Raw genomic sequence first — 16,011 nt, 5'->3', positions numbered from 1 at the left:
TACAGAAAACCTGAACCACACTCTCAACCAACTATACCTAGTTGGCATATAGAAAACTCCAGCAAACAACAGAATACATATTGTTGTCAGGTACACACTCTCCAGCACAGACCAAATGCTAGGCCATTAAACAAGTCTCATAAATGTAAAAGGACTGAAGTCACACAAAGTATGTTCTCCAACCATAACACAATTAAAGTAGATATCAACTAAGTTAGAAACTGGAAAATTCCCAAATGTTTGGAAATTAAACTTCACAATTTTGAATAACATATGGGTCAAAAAAGAAATTAAAAGAAAAGAGATGTTAGAGAATATTATTAACTGAATGAAAACAAACACATCAAAATCAATGCGATGCAGCTCGAGCAGTACTTTAAATATAACTTTAAGTATACTGAAAAAAAGAGGAGTCTCAAATCAATGACATGAGCCTCCACTTTAATAAATCAGAAAAGGAGTAAACTAGGGGACTTCCCTGGTGGTCCAGTGGTAAAGAATCCACCTTCCAATATAGGGGACGTGGGTTCAATCCCTGGTCAGGGGAACTAGGTTCCCACATGCTGCAGGGCAGCTAAGCCCGTGTGCAACAACTACTGAGCTCGCACACCTCAACTGGAAAGCCCGCATGCAGCAAACTACAAAGCCCACACACTCCAGAGCCCACACGCCACAACTACAGAGCTCACATGTCCTGGAGCCTGCGTGCCACAACTAGAGAAGAGAAAAAACCTGCACACCACAACTAGAGAGAAGTCCGCACACCACAAGGAAAGATCCCGCACGCCTCAACGAAGATCCCACATGCTGCAACTAAGACTCAACGCAGCCATAAATAATCAATTAATTAATTAAAATATTTTTAAAAAGAAAAAGAGTAGGGCTTCCCTGGTGGCGCAGTGGTTGAGAGTCCGCCTGCCGATGCAGGGGACACGGTTCGTGCCCCGGTCCGGGAAGATCCCACATGCCGCGGAGCGGCTGGGCCCATGAGCCATGGCCATTGAGCCGGCGCGTCTGGAGCCTGTGCTCCGCGGCGGGAGAGGCCACATTGGTGAGAGGCCCGCGTACCGCAAAAAAAAAAAAAAGAAAAAGAGCAAACTAAACCCTAAAGCAAGCTGAAAAATATATTGAAAATTTAGAGCAAAAATAAATAAAATACAAAACAGGTAGAGAATAACTTGTTTTTTTTAAAAAGATCCGAAAAATTTACAAACTTTTAGGAAGACTAACCAACAACAAAGAGAAAAAACACAAATTACCAAAATTAGGAATGAAAGAAGGGATATTACCACTGACCTCACAAAAATTAAAAGAATTATACGGGAAGGAATATTATAAACAGATATATGCCAACAAATTAAACAACTTTTATGAAATTCCTAAAAAGACATATATTACTGACACATAAACTAATTAAAGAGGAAAGAGAAATATCTGAACATAACAAACTGAGTTAGTATTTAAAAATCTTCCCACAAAGAAATGGCCTCACTGATGAATTCCATCAAATATTTAAGGGGGCAATACCAATCCTTCACAAACTCCTTCACAAAACAGAGGAAGAGGGTACATTTTGCAACTCAATCTATAAAGCTAGAGTTTCTTTGATATAAAGACATGACATGAAAACTATACTCCAATGTCTCTCATAAACATAGATACAATATCCTTACAAAATATTAGTAAACTGAATCTAGCAACAGATAAAAAAAAAGGCATATATATACACCAAGACCAAGTAATATTTACCCCATGAAGGCAATGGTGGTTTAACATCTGAAAATCAATTAATGTAATACACCATATTAAGAGACTAAAGGACAAAAACCACATGGTTATCTCAATAAACAAAGAAGAATTTGAAAAAATTCAACACTTACTCATGATAAAAAAATCTCAACAAACTAAGACTAGAAGAGAACTTCCTCAAACTGATAAAAGGTATCTACAAAAAAAATAAAACAACTAAAAACTAACATCATGCTTACTGGTTAAACACTGAATGCTTTCCTCCTAAAAATCAGGATGTCCATTTTCACCACTTCTATTCAAGATTGTACTAAAGGTTCTAGCTAGTAAAATAGAGCAGGCAAAATCAATCAATCAACCAACCAAGCAATCAATCGATCAAGTAATGGCATCCAGATTAGAAAAGACGAAATAAAACTGTCTTCACTCTCTAGCAATGTGATCTTGTATGTAGAAATTTCCCAATGAATCCACAAAAAAGCTACGAGAACAAATAAACAAGTTCAGCAAGGCCACCACCACTGAGAACTGATAAACAAGTTCAGCAAGGGCACAAGATATTAGATCAATAAAGAAAAATCAATTATATTTCTATAGTGAAATGACAGCTTTATATCACATCTTCCGTATTACAAATTTGAGCTGAGGGCTTCCCTAGTGGCACAGTGGTTAAGAATCCACCTGCCAATACAGGGGACGCGGGTTCGAGCCCTGGTCCAGAAGATCCCACGTGCCATAGAGCAACTAAGCCTGTGTGACACAACTATTGAGCTTGCGCTCTAGAGCCCGCGAACCACAATTACTGAAGCCCGTGCACCTAGAGCCCATGCTCCACAACAAGAGAAGCCACCGCAATGAGAAGCCCGTGCACCACAAAGAAGAGTAGCCCCCACTCACCGCAACTAGAGAATGCCCATACACAGCAACAAAGACCCAATGCGGCCAAAAATAAATAAATAAAATAGATACATCATTAAAGAAATTAAAAATGTTAAAAAAAAATCTGAATTGATTCAAATTTTCTGTCCTATCCCTCAGTAGAGTTTTTAAATTTTTTTCAAGTAGATTTCTCCCAGGTATTTTATCTTTTTAGTTGTTACTGTGAATGTATACATCTTCTTCCTTTATTAGCCCTAATTCTATTTGTATTAAAAAATCATTTATGTATAACTGATTTTATAAGCAGTTCCTTTACTGAATTCTCAGTACAAAAAACAAGCAGGCAGATGAACTGAACTGATTTCAGGAACAGATCCCCCCCATGCAAAAAAAAAAAAACCATGGAAATTCAGTATACGATAAATGTGGCATTTCAAATATGTAGAAAAGAAATGCATCATTCAATAACGGGAATGAGGACAAAGGGTAAGCCATCTGGAAAAAAGTAAAGCTGATCTCTACATTTATTGCTTATACCCAATATATTCAATATAAATCAAGATTTTAAACAATTTAAACCATAAAAAGTAATAGAAAACCCATATAACTTTTCAAGTTCACTGAATATAAAACTACCAAGCTAAAACTACCAGTCATAAGAAACATAACTAATTTTGTCACTTAGAAAAAAACAATGCCAAACCATGACAAGCCAACAATTCATGTCATTCAGAGATGTTATAATGTGGAGCGGAAAATGAGTCCTACAATCAGTGGGGGAGACCTTTTATTTTAAACCTTACACAGGAAACCCCACCCCCACCCCAGCCCTGAAGAAAAAGATCTCTAAATTCAATCATACAAAATTAAAACATCAACAAGGCAAAAATAAAATCAAAAGATAAGCAAAAACTGAGTAAAAACCATCTGCCTAACGCATGACCAAACAGATCACTGAAAATATATATATAGCCAATAATAATGGGGAAAAAAATGCTCAAACTCACAATGAAATTTTGAAAAGCAATACTAAACAACAAAAAACTGACAAATACTACAAGCTGACAGTAGCTAGTATTATCAAAGAGATAAAGAGATTCCCATTTTCCCAGACTACTGATGTTGGGGCAATCTTTTTAGTTGGGCAATTCAACCACCAAATTACTAAAGGTACAAACTTTTTGACCCAACAATTTTTCCTTTAGGAATTTATACTACAAATATATTTTTAAATATGTGCAAAGATGTATCCAAGAATATTCACCATATTCCCATTTATTACTGCAAAAAAACTTAACCTAAATATCCATAAATAGGAGGCTAGTTAAAATAATTATGGTACATCCAAATATAGGAATACTACACAGAATGAAATAAGAGGAATGATATGCAAAGATACAGAAGCTAACAACAAAAAAGACATGCTGATAATAAACAACATGTACGGTGTGATCTCATTTTTATAAAAGTTATGTAAATATAGGTATACATATAAATTTCTGCATATATATGGAAAATGTCTGTAATGATACACACACACACACAAATGTTAACAGTAAATGGGAATAAGAAAAGACTTTTTAAAAAAAAAAAAAGAAAAGACTTTTTTTAATTTTTTACATTATAACATTCTCTACTGCATAAGTGTATATTCCTCTTATAATAAACCTGGGTAAGAAGTGAGAAGTGTTAAACGAAATCTTAAAATATGGCCACTAAAACTGCTAATATTTTCACACCTTCGCTTTAAAAGAATTCTCAAAACAAATAAAATTTATGAGAATCTTTGAATTTTTATGATCATTAATAACGACATGAGAATATGTACCATTGACAAACATGTAAATACCCTGAAAACTGTGAAATACTTAATTTTCTTTCACTTTGTTTGAAAGATAAAAGCAAGGTCTAATATATGTACCAACATAGCCCAACAAGACAGGAGAGGATCATGGTTCTTCCTAAAATAAGGGAACCTGAGCCTAAAAAAGAGAAATGCAAGTAACCTTGTTAAGTGAGAAAAGATAATGGCCTTCATACAGAACTAATAACATTAATTCTTTCCAATGTATAGATGTTCATATCTGTATATAGTGATATCATGCTATGTATATGTAATATTCACGCTATATAGAAGCAAGTATAAAAGAAAAAGGGAATGTCCACTAAATGCAGAGTCCTACCCAACAGCTATGATATGTGTGTTCATGTTCAAGTATATGGGCATCTATCACAGGTAAAAATTAGAGGTTGAATAAAACAGGGTTGGATTACCTCTACAAAATAGGTCAGGCAAATGCCCATCCCGCCAGATCACTTGGCCGAATTTCCAAGCTGTTGATTCCTCCCTCTATCCTATAAAAGTACAAAAATACAGGTTATGTCCCCCCAAAAATCAGGATTAGACATATTCTTAAAGTCAGGTAAAATAGGTATATCAAAATGTGCTAAATCTGACAAAATTCTTTCCATGGTAGATACTATTGGATTAAATAAAATTACTTCACTTAGAACACTTAGTTCAACTGTAATGACCCATCAGTGCTGAATGATATCATGAAGAAAAGAAATGACCCAGACACTAACTGGACTTTTCAAATTTAACTTCTAGCTGAGGATTAGGATTTCTTTAAAATCAGGGTAATAAACTAGAATTATCATAAACAACTTAAAACAGGAAGGAAGGCACAAAATGTATTTCACTAAAATCATGTGTTGATGTCCTCAGTTACTCAAATAGTACTAGTTCCTGTTAAAATCCCAAAGTAACATTTCCCTGAGCTCAAAGTCTAATTATATTAAGAATATAGTTTTTGAAAATACAAAAATGTTTAAAATTTTCAAGGCAAAGATATTTAATAATGTTAAAATGGTCCATAAATATTTTTTTAATGTCTATAATCAATCTTTTAACAGAGACTAATACAGAAAATTAACACTCCATGTTGGTATTGCATTGATATCAGACATATATAATTTTCTTCCTGCAACTGGGATATGTTTTCCTGGTATATGAAATGAAGGTAATGAAGACTGAAAGCTGAAATTTTAGTAGAAACAAAGAATAGGCCAAATATAACTTTTATTCAGAAATAAAAAAGCATTTTATATAATAGCCTAAACACATTTTTAGGACTCAATAAATACCCTGCAAATAAATAAGCTATAAATATAACAGCAGGAAAATTAAAGAAACTCTAAATCTTCAGAAAATAACCAAGTATATTAATTCTAACCTGTGTTTACACAATTTTATCAAGGGATTACAAACATTACAGCATTTCTGATAATTCAGCATTTTCTAGTCCTTAGCCAATCAGTAGCTTTGTTGCTAAACTAGTTATGAACAAAAAATCTATTTAAAATAATTTATTTCTACTAAGCTCTTAATTGCCTGCCTCAAAGTTTTGTTTCCAAGCATTCAAAAGAGCATATATGCCATTCCTCTCAATTACTTAAAACTACTTTTAAACATATTTTTTCTACAGTGTTAGTACCAAAAAGATAATAAAAGCCATAAAACTATATTATTGTGGTAGACACAAAAACAGGTAAAGTAAAATAAAACTGTATCTGCACTACACTGCTATCACCATTCTACATTATTTACTGTATTCAACTTTTAGAATTTCTAACACAGTTCACAGGAATAGAGTAAAGTTGAACAGAAAAGACACGGTAAAGTCTATATATGGGAAATAAAAATGTCTTTAGACTTAGCAACTTTGGTATTACATTATGAGTCTTTTAAAGTTGACTGGATTTATCTAGTCCACAATCAAAACATTATTACTTACATCATCACATAATAATGGTAACACATACAGCTGGACAAACGTTTTTGAAATGTTAATATTCTGTTGAAAACATTTTCACAAAAAGCCTACTAACCTTGCATCACTTTTTATTGAAATCTCTAAATTAAGGCTGTCACACATCAAAGACTATAACTAGGTATGTTAAAAGAGAAGGAAACAAAAATAGTGAAGAAGGAAAAAGCAGCATGCCTCACTCCCACATACACACATCCCCCAAATGTGCAAAATAATATAACCTGAAAGTCCAAATCTATAAACAGAAATTTTGGAATGTCTTTCCCATCACAACCTTTCCTCTACCATGGAAACCCACAATTCCCCCTAACTCACCTGCCACATAGTCTCTGTCTCTGGAAACCTAATTCATTTAGCATCATCTACCAATTTCACTTAACCTTCCAAGTCTCTGTCCCTCCTTCTCCTCTACCATCCCTCTCCACCAAAAATGGGGAAAAGAAAAGAATCTACCAGGCTGGAAACTAAGACCCTGTAAGTATAAAAAGAAAGGTATAAAGTTACTTGGGCAACCACCCAATGATCAGCTAAGATCTTCCTCTTTCCCTGCCCCACCTCCCCTACTTTAGGAGTAACTGAATATTCCTGCTTAGCAATTCCTCTAATTTAAGATTTTGCTGGCTAATTATTCCCTGATTATAATCAATTGTGCAGGGGCTTCCCTGGTGGCACAGTGGTTAAGAATCCGCCTGCCAAGGCAGGAGACACAGGTTCGAGCTCTGGTCCGGGAAGATCCCACATGCTGCGGAGAAACTAAGCTCGTGCGCCACAACCACTGAGCCTGCGCTCTAGAGCCTGCGAGCCACAACTACTGAAGCCCATGCACCTAGAGCCCGTGCTCTGCAACAAGACAAGCAACCACAATGAGAAGCCCACACACCGCAACGAAGAGTAGCCCCTGCTCACCGCAACTAGAGAAAGCCCACGCACAGCAACGAAGACCCAACGCAGCCAAAAATAAATAAATAAAATAAATAAATTTATTTAAAAATAATAATAACCACTTGTGCAGGTATAATAATCAAATTAAGACAAAATACATATTAAGGAAAATAAATGAAATATTTTTCAGGGACTGTTAGCTACTACCTGTCCATTATTTAGTTCTGATAGACTGGCAGGATTTCTATGTATTTACCAGCAGGTGGTCTGATCAATTATTCAGGCCAACATTTTTGTCATTAACTGCATCAACATTTTTGATCAACTGATATGTATATGCAACACTACCTAAGATTCCTAAGACATGCATAAAATATCATGGTCTCTGCCCAAAGGAGTTCATAATCTAGCAAGAATGGAAAACACAAGAAATAATGTTAGTTTTGATAATATAATGTGTTAAGTGCTATAACTGAAGTTTAAGCAATTTATCATAGGAAAATCAAAGCAGGGATCAATTAATTCTCCCTCTGTTACCTTTCCAAAAGAAAAGGAAGAAGTGACCTTTTAATGTTGGCTCCACATTTAAGAATAAAATGAATACCACATGCTTTGGACTTTGCTCAGTAGTGTTCCTAGGTCTTTGCAGATATTAACTAACTTAATACAAAAAACAAACTTATGAGGTTGGTGCTAATATTATTCACATTTCACAGAAGAAAAAACTGAAGGGTTAAGTAACTCACCAAAGGTTATAAAATTAGTAAGTGGCAGAACCAAAGTCTTTATAATGGTTTAGCAGGCTCTCCACAATCTACTGTGCTATCACCTCCTCCTCCTCATCACTACCATGGCTTTAAGAATCTGAGAGGAAAAATGCTTCAAGTTCTTTAGCATCTTTTAACTAGATCATATTTGAAAGTAATTACATAAGTTCTACTTTTACATTAGTTTTACTTTTGTGATTTAATAATGCTTTCTGAACGTTTTTTTTTAAAAAAAAAAACAAAGGTAAAGGAAAAAAGTTTGTTCCAGGCAAGAGATTTCTATGAATGTTTAGAATTTCTACACAGTAACAAAGTAGACATATGCGTTCTTTTAATTTACACTACCTGCTGTGACAATTAAAATTGTTAGAACTCACAGTGTACTTTTCATGACCAGATCTATCCTAAGGAGGAATGAAAGCTCCAAAAATTCAAACCACCCACCCCAGAAACTCCCCTAACCAGGTCTTTCTAGAACAATTTTCCATTTCTACCTTCACCAAAAATTAAGCCAAAATCTTAAAAATTTTACAACCAATGTAGTTAACCCCCTCGGTTAAGAAAGAAAATCCTACAAAGGGGTAATCAAATAAATTCTTAAAAATGTTGGCCGTGGGCTTCCCTGGTGGCACAGTGGTTGGGAGTCTGCCTGCTGGTGCGGGGGACGTGGGTTCGATCCCTGGTCCAGGGGTATCCCACATGCCGCAGATCAACTGAGCCTGTGCACCACAGCTGCTGAGCCTGCGCCCTGGAGCCACAAGCCGCGGCTGCTAGGCCCACATGCCACAAGTAATGAAGCCCGCACACCTACAGCCCGTGCTCTGCGGCAAGGGAGGACATCGCGATCGGGGGCCTGTGGGCCGCAGCGAAGAGTGGCCCCCGCTCGCCGTAACTAGAGAAAGCCCACGTGCAGCAGCAAAGACCCAACGCAGCCAAAGATAAATAGATAAAATAAATTAAAAAAAATTTTAAAAACCCTTCACCATTAAAAAAAAAAATTGGCCAAAGTGAGTAAAATAAAGGCACCAACTGAAAATGTTCACCTGCCCTTGGCCTTTTCAAATCACCTAACCAGTAAACATGTGTCAAATAAGAAACCAACTCCCCACCCACGTTAGAAAACACAACAGTATAAGCATTTTTAGAAAATCCTTAGACTATAAACCACTAAAGAGACAAATCTAACCTTTAAATCCAAGCCACCTGTTGAGGAAAGACACCTTCCAAAAGCTAACCTTATCACAGAGGGGATGATAAACTATCAAGCAACTATGTAATCCTTCCCCAAATTCACCAATAGAAATTAGTTTTTAAGAATAGTAAATCACTAAACTCAAGGAAAAGCTGCTTTATTTTTACATGAATTTTTACTTGAATACATACCAATTTTGTAAATAATCATAAAATATTTTGCACTATGATGATCAAGATCACTCAGGTCAATTTTCAAATGATCTCCTCAAAAACGTTACAAGCATGCTCTGATAAAAGTACTTCACAGTTTACAAAGTGCTTTCAAGTGTCACATTTCACGGGACACCCCCTACACACACAATTACCTAGGCAGGTATTAGTGTTTGCCTCCATTCTATAGATGATGAAACTGAGGTTCCAGAGGTTAAGTACCCATGGTTACACAACACCTGTCATGGCAAAGACTTCAACCAGATCCTCTGCCTCCAAATAAATGTCTACTTTAACATAGCACAACCGGAAAGGTCATTCCCAAGTTAAAATATTGATACATTTAATGTTACTCTTAACAATATTCTAAGAATCAAAAATAAATAAATAAACATCTTTGAAGTAAGGATAAGATCAATGAACATAAACTTTGAAATTAAAATGCTATCTACAGTAATAGTTACCATGTACATAAACAAAAAATTAAATTCATCTGATTTTCATAACACAAAAATTATCCTACTGTAATAATAACTAAGGAAACCCTAGAAAAGATTATAGGAATACCCATTTGAAAATTAAAGTTTAACTATTTAAATTTTATTTTTAAGTGTCAATTCTTCATGAATAAAAACATGTTAATATATTATTAAAAACCAAAAACAAGAGGGAACTGGAATTATTACTTCTAATATGAAATATAATTACTCTCATTTAAAAACATGTAAATGGTCCATTAAAAATCTCATTTTCTGACAATTTTACCTTATTCAATACTAGAGTCAGTCATTCTTATCTCCTCTAAAACACATGCCCAGAAGCACATAAGGCACTAGACACAATGTAGAGGTGTGTCCACACATAAAAGAAATGATTTTTAATCTGATTAGAAATCTAAGATTTGCCCTCAGAGTCAATCTGAGAGTACCTCAAGAAGTGGCTGCAAAGAAGCCCAGTGATTTCTCTGTAACTGCAGTAACTACATTAGTTTGAACAATTCATGTAATATGTGAGATTTTTAAAAAATAGTAGTAGTTGGGACTTCCCTGGCAGTCCAGTGGTTAAGACTCTGTGCTTCCACTGCAGGGGGGCACAGTTCGATCCCTGGTCAGGGAACTAAGATCCTGCATGCCGCATGGGGCAGCCAAATAAACAGTAGTAGTTGATTTAACAAGTTAACTCATCATTTAGAAGCACTAGCTTCTACTAATGTAGAATAGACATTTTCTTATTTGGGCCCAATTTACTCTCAATTAGAAAACTAGGGAATGTAAAAAGCAGGACATTTTATCCTTCCTTTTCAACCTATGAATTAGAAACATATTAAACTGGCTGCATAATACAAGGTTTTCTATATTTGTTTTGAAAAATATTTACTAATATTAAAATACTATTATATATTACTGGAATTATTAAATACCTTAAATACAAATTATCCATAAAATAAACACATCTTTGAAGAAAATACCAGAATTCACAATTTCATTTTAATTAACTATACTACAAAATTCTGTTTACGTGACAGATGCCTAGTAAATTGCATGCATCTATTCCCTGGCACCCTCTTGAACTGGTTATGACTGACCTTCCAAAACCTTCCTAGGGGTCCAATACTGTGGGTTATAATTGAAGCAAACATTGTGCTTAAAAGTTCACAAAGCACATGGCCATAAACCATTATTTTCAAAGCTGAAACAACCCGCTGGGTAGAGATGACGCAGGTTCACAAAAAGTAAGGAATCTGAACTTCCAGCCTAGGTAAGATGGCATAGCTCTCTTTTTCCCTGCCCCTCTTCACTAAACACCATGTTAAACCAGGGGAATAACACCAGAGACAACTGAAAGAAAACTATGAAAACTGATAAGCAGGCAGCTAACCAGTTTGGGACTCCAAGACTACAGAAACAGAAAAGCAGCAGAGTGTTTTAGGTCCCCAGACCCAAGAGAAGAAGGCAACCCAGACTGGCATTTCCTAAGGTAGGCCAGACAGTCACACTCCTCCTCCAAACTAAACAGGAGTCCCTCTACAACATCAAGCAAGGGAGATCAACTGGAAGCCCAGTCAACAACAAAAACCAGAAAGGGGAAGCAACTCTTGCATCGCCACATGACCTGAAACTCCTGTTTCCCACCTAGAAATACTGAGGCAAGTGGGCAGAACTCAGGGACCCAGCCAGTGCAAACATCTCAGTTTGTGCCAAGACTCTCCCTCTCACCCAGAGACATGGGGACAGGGAAGAATTGGGGGTTTGAGGTGGGTACCAGGAGGAGGATCCTACCACAATCCTCTCCCATTTAGAGACACCCAAAAGCCTGATAGGAGGCCATGTCTTCTATTCTCTCAGGCAGCATCAGTAAGGACCAGTGGGAGCCCCAAGAGGATCAGATAAACCAAGCCAACCACAAAGGCTCTGAAAATTAAACTGCCATTAGAACCAAAGTCATAAAAGTGGGCCAAGACCTGTACACTAAACCTAAACAGGGTGACCACATGCTAAAATAAAAAATGTAAATAGGGACCAGAGCCTCCTAACGTAATATATAACACAGAAAATGACACAAGAAAATCCCAACATGAGTGATAATCAACCAAGGCCAATACAGAGATGAGTCAGATGTTGGAATTATTTGAAAAGGATTTTTTTTTTTTTGCAGCATGCAGGCCTCTCACTGTTGTGGCCTCTCCCGCTGTGGAGCACAGGCTCCGGATGCGCAGGCTCAGCGGCCACAGCTCACGGGCCCAGCTGCTCTGCGGCATGTGGGATCTTCCAGACCGGGGCACGAACCCGTGTCCCCTTCATTGGCAGGCGGATTCTCAACCACTGCGCTACCAGGGAAGCCCTGAAAAGGATTTTAAAGCACCATAATAAAATGTCTCAACAATTAACTATAAGTTCCCCTGAAACACATGAAAAAAATGGAAAATCTCAGCAAAGAAACAGAAGTTATAAAAAAGAAGCAAAAGAAAATTACAGAACTAAAAAATACTATAACATGAAACTTTAAAACTTGCTGGATAGGCTCAATACAACCATGGAGATAACAGGGAAGAGAATCACCGAATTTGAGACAGAAAAATAGAATTAATCTAATGTGAAAAACAGAGAGAAAAAAGACTGAAAAAAAAACTAACAGAGTCTTAGGAACCTGTGGGCCAATAACAGAAGATCCAACATTCTTAACACTGGAGTCCCAGAAACAGAGGAGAAACAGAGAGGGGCTGAAACAGTATTTAAAGAAAAGATGCAAAAACCTTCACATGTGTGACAAATACAAACTTACAGATCCAAAAAACTGAGCAAACCCAAAACAGGATAAACCCAAAGAAATTTACACCAGGACACATCATAATTAAATGTTCAAAAATTAAAAACGAAGAAAAAACTTTGAAGGCAGCCAGACAAAAATTACCTATAACGGAACAACAACTGAAATGACACCAGATTTCTCATCTCAACCAAAGAGGCCAAAAAAAGTGGCAGAATATTTTCTGAATGCTAGGAAAAAAAAAAAAAAGAACTGCCAACCAAGAATTCTATACCCAGTGAAACTATTCTTCAGGAATGTCTTAGTCTATTCAGGCTGCCATAACAAAACACCACAAAATGGATGGCTTACAAACAATAGAAATTTACTTCTCACAGTTCTGGGGGCTGGAAGTCCAAGATTAGGGTGCCAGTGCCAACATGGTCAGGTGAAGGCCCTCTTCCAGACTGCAGACTTTTGTCTGTATTCTTACATGGCAGAAAAGGGGCAAAAGAGCTCCCTCTTTTGTAACAACACTAATCCCATTCATGAGGGCTCTCCCCCATGACCTAACAGCCTCCCAAAGGACGCAACTCCCAATACCACCATATTGGGCATTAGGATTTCAACATTTACATTTTAGGAGAATTCATTCAGACCACAGCAAGGAACAAAGGAGAAATTTTTTAAAGCGTTCTCAAAAGAAGAAAAACTAAAAGACTATGTCACTAGCAACCCTACCCATAAAGACTGGCTGAAGAAAATTTTCCAAACAAGAAAAAGAATAGAGCGGCTTCCCTAGTGGTGCAGTGGTTGAGAGTCTGCATGCCAATGCAGGGGACACAGGTTCAAGCCCTGGTCCGGGAAGATCCCACATGCCATGGAGCAACTAAGCCCGTGCACCGCAACTACTGAGCCCATGCGCCTAGAGCCCATGCTCCACAGCAAGAGGAGCTGCCACAATGAGAAGCCCACACACTGCAAAAAAGAGTAGCCCCGCTCACCGCAACTAGGGAAAGCCCGCGCGCAGCAATGAAGCTCAACGCAGCCAAAAATAAATAATTTTAAACATAAACAAATGTGTAAAAAAAGAAAAAGAATAGAAATACAAGTATACACAACAAGATATCTTTTCCATCATTAGTTTTCTAGATCATACTTACTGACAGAAACAAAAATTATACTACTACTGATACTTAAAACAATTATATTTAAAAGTCAAGAAGGTAAAAAGGTAAAAGAGAAGTAAAGTTTCCACATTTCAGTTGAATAGTAAAATATTGATACCAGGAGACTGTTATAAGTCATATATACATTAGGTAATAACTACAACAACCACTACGAAAACTATACAAGACAGACTCAAAAATATTATAAATAAATCTTTTACAAATTATGAAAGATAGAATCCTAAAATATGTTCTAGTAATCTGCAGGAAGGCAAGAAAAGAGAAACAAAAAAATGAAAACCAGAGAAAATAAAACAAAAAACAAATAATAAAATGGCGATTTAAGTGCTAATATTTATCGACAATTACCTTAAATGCAGATGGTCTAAACAGACGAATCAAGAAAGACTGGCAGAGTAGATTTTTGAAATGCCCCACTATATGCTGCTAACAAGAAATTCAGTAACGTACATTGAAAGTAAAAGAATGGAAAAGCTATGACAACTCTTTTTTTTCCAGCAGAGAAACTGTATTAACACAACCAACCAACAAGGTCAGCTTGATATATATAGAATACACCACCCAACGAAAGCAGAATACATATTTCTTTTCAAGCACCCATGGAACATTCATGAAGACAGATTATATCCTGGGCCATAAAACAAGCCTCAACAAATCTAAAACAACTGAAATAATACAAGAGGTACATTATCTGACAATAATGGACTCAAACTAGAAATCAGTAACAAAGACAACAGGAAAACTTGTGAACACAAAACAGTAAAGAACACTTTTTAAAAGTCCATGGGTCAAAGAGGAAATCTCAAAGAAAAAATTTAAATATATACATAAAAATGAATGAAAATAAAAACACAGCATGTCAAAATATGTGGGATGCAGCTAAACCAGTAGTTAGAAGGAAATTTATAGCACTAAATGCTTACATTAGAAAAGAGGAGGGGCTTCCCTGGTGGTCCAGTGGTAAAGAATCTGCCTTCCAGTGCAGGGGACGTGGGTTCGATCACTGGTTGGGGAACTAAAGATCCCATACCACAGGGCAACTAAAACCTGCTCACCACAACTACTGAGCCAAACTACAGAGGCCACGCGCCCTGGAGCCTGCACGCCACAACTACAGGGTCCACGTGCCCTGGAGCCCACACACCACAACTAGAGAGAGAAAACCCACACACCACAACTTGAGAGAACCTGTGCCGCAACGAAAGATCCCACGCACCTCAACAAAGACCCCGTTTGCCACAACTAAAACCCGATGCAGCCAAAAAAAAAAAAAAGAAAATAAATCAAAAATCTTAAAAAAAAGAAAAGAGGAAAGATCTCAAATCAATAACCTATTTACTTACCACAAGAAACTTTAAAAAAAAAAGCAAACTATAAACCCAAAGCAAGCAGAACAGAAACAATGAAGAGCAGAAATCAATGAAATTAAAAATAGGAAAACAGAGAAAATCAATGAAGCAAAAATTTTAAAAGCCTCAAACATGACAAATAAAAATAAAAAGAGAGAAGACACAAATCACCAATATCAAGATTTTAATAGGGATATCACTAAGATTGTACAGCACTTAAAAAGATAATAAGGGAATACTACAAAAAAATTTATACTTTTAAATTGGACATTTAGAAGAAATGGACCAATTTATCAAAATCACATTACTAAAACTAAACCAAAATGAAACCAATAATCTAAATAGTTCTATAACCATGAACTGGTCATAGAATAAATGAACTGGTCTATGAAATGAATTCTTAGTTGACAAAGGGGCAAAAATAATTCAATGGAGGAAAGATAGCCTTTTCAACAAACAGTGCTGGAACAACTGGATATCCATATGCCAAAAAAAGAGTCTAGACCTAAACCTCACAACCACATACAAAATTATCTCAAAATGGATGATGAATGTAAACATATAACTATAGAGTTTTTAGAATAAAAAAGAAGAGATCCTTCAAGACCTAAAGAAAAGGGTTCTTGGGCTTGGCACCAAACACATGTTCCATAAAAGAAAATAAACCAAACTTTATCAAAATAAAAAACATATGCCCTATGAAAAGATGCTC

The 16,011-nt window shown here is 36.2% G+C and overlaps 1 protein-coding gene across 7 annotated transcripts in view; it reads right to left on the bottom strand.

Moving 5' to 3' along the window:
* The window catches only part of ZNF148 (zinc finger protein 148), a 155,472-nt gene that overhangs the window by 89,267 nt on the left and 50,194 nt on the right, over nt 1-16,011 (bottom strand). For 4 of the 7 annotated variants that reach the window (XM_060149302.1, XM_060149297.1, XM_060149300.1 and 1 more), the window contains exon 2: nt 4,903-4,983. The exons of 2 other annotated variants lie outside the window; for them this stretch is intronic. The gene's annotated coding sequence lies outside the window, so the exon portion shown is untranslated. Of the gene's footprint in view, nt 1-4,902; nt 4,984-6,519; nt 6,559-16,011 lie in introns of those variants that run through there. One more of the 7 variants, XM_060149299.1, reaches the window with a different exon arrangement.

The sequence above is a fragment of the Lagenorhynchus albirostris genome, chromosome 5 (genome assembly GCF_949774975.1).
Source record: "Lagenorhynchus albirostris chromosome 5, mLagAlb1.1, whole genome shotgun sequence".
NCBI classification, from domain to species: Eukaryota; Metazoa; Chordata; class Mammalia; order Artiodactyla; family Delphinidae; genus Lagenorhynchus; species Lagenorhynchus albirostris.
Note: the sequence above shows the minus strand (reverse complement) of the source record. Positions and strands in the feature narration are given on the sequence as shown.